Raw genomic sequence first — 6,916 nt, 5'->3', positions numbered from 1 at the left:
CTTGTGTTTGGAAGAACAGGTAGGCGGGTGGGGACACGACTTCAGCCAGACCCGAAGGGGGGACTGCTAGTAACAGAAAAACTCATAATAAGAATAAGAGTAGCATTAGCCGTAGTAATGGGAAGGAGAAGCCCTTCGAAAACGGGGAGGTTGAATAATGCTACTCCTTGTGTTTGGTGCGTGTAGCACAGGCCAAGTCCTCTTTGTGGGTGTGGGTCCGGGAAATGTCATCTGTCAGGGATGCTTTGACTTTGACTTGGATTCCTGCACTGAGCAGGGGGTTGGACTCCATGGTCTTATAGGCCCCTTCCAACCCTACTATTCTAGGGTTCTGTGATTCTATGGAATGTACTTGGCATGGGGACTTCCCTGGGGGTCCCTGGACTTCCCAGGGAGACGGGGAGGCTGGGGTTGATGGATGGACAAGGGGCTTCCCTGGGGGTGAGGCACCAGCCCAGGGAGACGGGGAGGCTGGGGTTGATGGGTGGGGGATGAAAGCACCTCCCTGTTTCAGGGCAGGCTGCTGTGCCCAAAGCTCTGAGCAGCGCACCAACTCTTTCCTCTCTAAGCATGCATAGGATTGTGCCTTGAAACAGTGGGAAAATCGGAATCCTGTTGCTCAGCGACACCGTTAAGGTGGTTGTTCTTATGCGGCGTGTGTGCATGTAATATTACTTGGGGGTCGGCAGGAGGAAGACAAGGGCAGCCCAGCAATTCGAGGCAGCCCTGCTCAGGGGTGAGCTCCACTGGCTTACATCCTCCCCTGTCAGCAGCGAACTGTTGCAGCCCACATCTCCCAGTGGAGTTCGGAGAAACAAGCAGAGGATCATGTATTCATAATAACAATAATGTTAGTGACGAGAAGGAAAGGGGAAGCTGGAATCAGAATCGGAAGATGATATGGGACGTTTTCTGGGGTGTACCTGGAAGCTTCAGTAGTCCCTGGGCCCGGATCGTCTGCGGTCTCACCCACATTTGTGGCGGCAGGAGAGGACGTACCTGCTGCATGATAGAAAGGCGGTTACCGTTAGGGTGTGTGGTGTGCTTGTCCTCTGGAAAAGCAGTGCCTTCCTGTGCTGTAGGGGGTGCAAGTGTAACCCATTGGTGTATTTTTCGTTAAGAATTCTGCGTGGGAATATTCCTGCCCTTGCTCAGTAAAGGAGCGAGATAGGGAGCGGCCGCCATTTTAGGCAGTTACCAAAACACAGTGTGGAAGAAGCTTGCTTTCTCCTCTCTGTGAGACCCTGAACCCCTTGAGACAGGTTAGTAGGGAGGTTTCCTTTTGAATTCTTTTTATTTTTAAGAGTTATGTTTTTTTATTACAAACACGATGAGTTCCTTGTTTGTTTATTCTCTTTTATATTATATAAAGGGCCGTTTAACAAGTTGTTCCTGTGTTGCTGGATCTTGGTTTATTTTGAGAAGATTGCTGCAGAACTGGAGTGAATGGAGTAAAGGCTGTTTTCCTTCTTTGGCCAGCAGAAAAATCAAGCTGCAGAGAGAAGTTTTATTTATATTTTTGTTGTGGACTCAAGTTGAACAAAAGACAGAGCTTTGGGAGGGCTGTGCTCTGTTTCATTGTTTTTGCTGATAAGTGTATCGTTATGCCTGTAAAATTATTACATGTGCATTGTTATTGGTTTTAAGAAATTAAAACGATATATGTTAATTGTCTCTGTACAAGGCCTTTGCTGTGAGTCCCCTCAGGGACCCTGAAGAATAAAGTTGCACAAGCACAGGCCGTGGGCATCCACTCACCTTGTGGCTGGTCAGGCTGCGTCTCCCCCTCTGCAGAGTCTGATATTTCTGCAACTAAGCAAAGAAAGAAATGAACTGTGGAAGGCTGCATCAGAGGGGAGTGGGGTGGTGGGGGCCGGAGAAATGGTTGGTAGGAGGACTCACCTATATTTCCCTCCAGTGGTGCCATGCATTCTACCATGTTAATAGTCTGGAGGCCATGGGTGAAAGCTCCTCCAATCCTTCCTGGACAGGCAGAAGTGCTGGTGGAGCAGCGGGTGTTCGGCGAATGGTGATGCTCTGCTCACCCGCTTGGGCTGGACCCATCAGCATTCTGGGAGGCAGGATGTTCTGAGGTCTCACCCACGTCTGTGGCTGCAGAGGACGATGTAGCGGCTGTGCGACACAAAGGCGGTTGCAGTAGCGGTGGGCGTGCGGCACTGCCGAAGGGGCACCTGTGCCTCCCTGGGCGTCAGAGTGCGCAAGCACAGGCTGTGGGCGTCCACTCACCTTGTGGCTGATTGGGCCGGGTCTCCCCGTCCGCAGAGTCTGCTATTTCTGCACGTGAGCAAAGACAGAAGTGCGCTGCGGTGGGCTTTCAGAGGGCGGTGTGGTGGGTGGTGGGTGGGAGGAGAAATGGTCGATCGGAGGACTCACCCATGTTTTCCTCCGGTGGCGCCATGAATTCCCCCACATTCACAGTCTGGAGGCCGTGGGTGAAGAGCTCCTTCGATCCTTCCTGGACAGGCAGAAGTGCTGGTAGAGCAGCAGGCGTTCGGCGAATGGTGATGCTCCTGCAGACACGCTTGGGCTGGATTGTTGCTTCCCCCCGAAGGATGCTGTGGAGCTCCTTGTAGAAGGGGCAGGTTGTGGCATCAATCCCGGAGTGGGAGTTTTGCGTCACCACCTTCCTATGTTCCATCCGCAGCCCTTTGGTCTTTGTCCTGCACTCCACTGCGCTGTGGCTGTGCCCCCGAGTGTCATTTGGTGAGAAATCTGCATGTAGGAATTTATGTTCTTGTGGCTGGAGCAAAGCTATTCCTGGATCTTCTGCTCCCCCCATATGTCAAGGAGATCCATTACTTCCTCATACTTCCATGACACCCCACACCCCTTGCAAGCAGACTTTGCTGAACCCATGAAACCTGGGTCAGGAGTAGTTCCACAAGCCCTGGGGAGAGAAAGGAGTGGTGATGTTAGACTTATGAAAAGTCTACTGCACAGAAGTCTTGGGCAGGCGTTAAGAATTCAGGAAACATCCTCTGGTGCCGAAGTTCCCCTGCTCCTGCTAGCTCCCACGTTTAGTACTTCGGAGAACAATTTGGAAAGTGCAAAGCACAGCTTAACATCCCCAGCATAGTGACTGTGGAGGTCCCAATGCTCACATAAAAGAACTTGCCACCCCCATGGACCGCTGGTACCTGAAAGCAAAGAGCTAAATTCGGGTTCGCAATACAGCGCAAATGCGACATCCCAACAAAGCGATTTAGTACATTAACGATATATGGAAATAGTGAACAGCTTGCTTTCACAGTCTCACCATTGTGTGTAACCGCAATAGTAAATCAAACCCAATGTGTAGTGGCAAGAGTGTTGGACTAGGAGCTGGGAGATCCAGGTTCTAGTCCCCACTCGGCCATGGAAGCTCACTGGGTGACTTTGGGCCAGTCACAGACTCTCAGCCCAACCCACCTCACAGGGTTGTTGTTGTGAGGATAAAATGGAGAGGAGGTGGATAATGTAAGCCGCCTTGGGTTCCTTGCAAGAGGAAAAAAGGCGGGGTATAAATGCAATCAATCAATCAATAAAAACAAACAAACAAACAAACCAAAGATGGAAGGTAGCCAGGCAGTTCAAGGAAAAACAACTTTAAAGGCTCCGGAGTAGTTACCTTTGATAAACCGGCACAGGCAATAATGACGGTTCAGGCTGCAGTGAGAGTAGTTGCTTCATGTTCCTGATAGACCACTAATGCACTATCTCGATTTTGTGCTTTAAATGGCAGGTTTTTTTTTTTTTTAAGTTAATTGGTGCAGAGCCAGCTGCAAAATGGCAAAACATTGGGAAAGAGGGAGGGAAAACATAGGGAGAAACACCCCTTGACTGGGGCCAGGTGAGAGACACACCCCTGTGGGCAGGGCAATCATACCGAAGCAAATGTGGAGGGTTGGAACACACCCCAACTGGAGCACAGCCAACCCAAACTAGAGAGGAAAAGTTGGACTTAAAGCAGTCTCAGGAAATCTGTTTTTTTCCACAAAAAGCTCCAGGGTGGCTGTGGGATGGCGACGATGTTATGTGCCCTGAACGACCTCAAAACAGAACCAGCTCTCAGCAAATTGACCGTGGAGACACCCTACAGGTGAGAGACACCTCAGTCATTTCATGTAGTTCTAATCTATTCCAAGAATAATTACAAATTTACTGAGTTTACTTTTAAAAGTTTTAAAATACAGTGATAATTTTATGAGCAAATTAAGTTATACATAAAATAACTTTAGGAAAATAAAGGCTGCTTTATGTTTCTAAAGACACCCTTCCCAAACTGGTGCCCTTTGAATGTTTTGGACTACAGTGACCAGCATTCCTGAGCCATGCAGCCTCAGGCTGATGGGAGCTGGAATCCAAAATATTTGGAGGGCACCAAGTTGGGGAAGGCTCTCTTAAAGCAACAAAGTGACTTTAGATCTGTATAGAGCACTAAAAAAAATAAGTATCGCTTATTTTTCAATTTTTCCAAAATTTCAAATTTTTCCAGAAAAACTTGGGCCCTGTTTCCATGGTATCAGCTTAACCTCACTGGCAATTTTGTTGTGGTGTTTCCCCTATCGGATCTGCTCCTTCTCCAACCCGCACAGTGCTCAAACTCCCGGCTTATCATTGGTGTTGTCTGGTGCTCTGTGCTGTTTACACGCAGCTCAAATTGAATTATTTTCCTGATGGCTGGGTGGAGTCTGGGGTGAGTGTGGATGGGGTCTGCTTAGCTCGTCCATGTTCCTGCCTCCTCCTCTTGCTGATTCCCCCCTCCATCCACCCCCTTCTGCGCTGCTCCTTTTACCTAGCTCTGCCCAGTGTCTCCTCCGCCTTCCAAGCCCCCGCTTTTTTATTTAAAGGGGGATTTAAAGCACAGTCGCGCATTAACGAATGGGGGAAAGCAGTAAAGGTGCAATTGTGCATAGTCGCCACTGAGAACAAAGAACTCCTCTAGCCGATTCCCCCTCCATCGGTCCCCTGCTGCTCTGCTCCTTTCACCCCTACCCCGCTTTGCCCAGTGTCTCCTCTGCCTTCCAAGTCCCCTTTTTTTGGTTTAAAGGGGGATATAAAGCACAATTGCGCATTAACGCATGGGGAAAGCAGTGAAGGCACAATTGCGCATTGTCACCACTGAGGACAAAGAATCCCTGTAGTGATTCCTTCTCTGCCGCCCTGTTCTGCTCTGCTCCCTGGGATGGGATGGTTTCTATGGGCTCTTGGGGTTGGGAGGTGATGTGTTGTCAGTGTTATCTGCTAAGTACTCTGCTATCAACGGTAGAACAGTTTAAAGCTTAGCGCTGCACTTGGAGATGCTCAGACGAGCACATGCAAGACCACCGCCTCTCCAGAGATACCTGCAACCAGCTAATGGCAGCAGAGGGCGGCAGCTTCAAGCAAGAAGAAAGGGGCCAATGCAGATCCTCATTTGCTCCTTCTTAGCTGTTGCTCTCTCTCTTATATTGTTTTATATTTTAACATTTTTGGCATGTGCCTGGGAAATACATTGAGTAACTCAGAGGGTGGGGGTGCCCCCATAACTGTGGCTGCAGGTAGGGGGAAGTATGGCCTTGGGGGGTCAACAGGCCAGCTGGGGAGAAGAGGAGCTAGATACCTTATGGCTATCCCCTCTTCTGGTTCTTGCCCCAACCAGATGGTTCCTGGTGGCCTTCCCAGCTTGCCCTCGGGTCTAGTGGTGCTGCTGCTGAATGCCAGGTCAGCCCAAAATAAAATCTCCCTCATCCATGATTTGATTGTGGATGAGGAGGCCGACCTGGTATGTTTTACTGAGACCTGGGTGGGGGAACTGGGAGGGGTCACTCTCCCAGCTGTGCCCTCCTGGGTACTCAGTGCAGCACCAACATTAACTCGAGGGTGTGGGAGGGAGGGGTTTGCCGTGGTCTGTAAGTATTTGATCTCCCTCTGTAGGCTTCCTGTTCATTCGAGTGCAGATCTTGAGTGACTGCACCTTGTGTTGGGGACAGATTAGGGATTCTGCTGGTGTACCGCCCACCCCACTGCCCACCAGACTCCCTGCCTGAGCTGATGGAGGTGGTCTCAGACTTGGTGTTGAGGATCCCTAGGATGATGGTTCTGGGGAATTTCAACTTCCATGCCGAGCTCCCTGTATCTGCGGCGGTTCAGGACTTCATGGCTGCCGTGACAACCATGGGGCTGTCCCAACATGTAATCGGCCCAACACATGTAAAAGGACACACGCTCGATCTGGTTTTCTCGACTGGGTGATCTGAAAGTGGGGGAATCAACATCTGTCCCCTTGTCATGGTCAGATCACTTCCTGATGAGGTTTAGACTCCCGGCAGCCTTCCCCCTCTGCAAGGGTGGGGGACCTATTAAGATGGCCCACCCCCGGAGGCTAATGGATTCCGATGGATTCCAGAGGGCTCTGGGGAATTTTCCTGCTGGAATGGCTGGTGCTCCTGTCAAAGCCCAGGTTGCTCTGTGGAATGCAGAGATGACTCGGGCGGTTGACACGATCACGCCCAAGCGCCCTCTCCCTCTGAGCAGAGCCCGGCCAGCTCCTTGGTATACAGTGAGCTAAGGGCAAGGAAGCAAGAGGGGAGACGGCTAGAACGCAGGGGGAGGAAAACTCGTGCGGAGTCTGACCGAACACAGGTCAGAGCTCATTATTGAGCCTAATCTGTGGCAGTGAGGGTGGCAAAGAGACCATTCTTTTCCACCAGCATTGCGTCTTCTCAGTGTCATCCAGCGGAGCTTTTCCGAGTGGTTCGCAGCCAGTTACATTCTGGGCCAGGGAGAGAGACTGTGGAATGCTGTGACGAGTTTGCACGGCCCTTTGAAGATAAAGTCGCTTAGATTTTTCATGAATTGGACACCATGATTAATACAGTTCCATTGGTAGAGGCGTACAGAGCACCATCTGTTTCTAGAGGGGTTTGCACTCCCC

The sequence above is a fragment of the Heloderma suspectum genome, chromosome 2 (genome assembly GCF_057233095.1).
Source record: "Heloderma suspectum isolate Gila_16-S chromosome 2, 16-S_ref, whole genome shotgun sequence".
In the NCBI taxonomy this organism is placed as follows: domain Eukaryota; kingdom Metazoa; phylum Chordata; class Lepidosauria; order Squamata; family Helodermatidae; genus Heloderma; species Heloderma suspectum.
The sequence above is the reverse complement of the archived record's forward strand: the minus strand, read 5'-3'. Positions refer to the sequence as shown.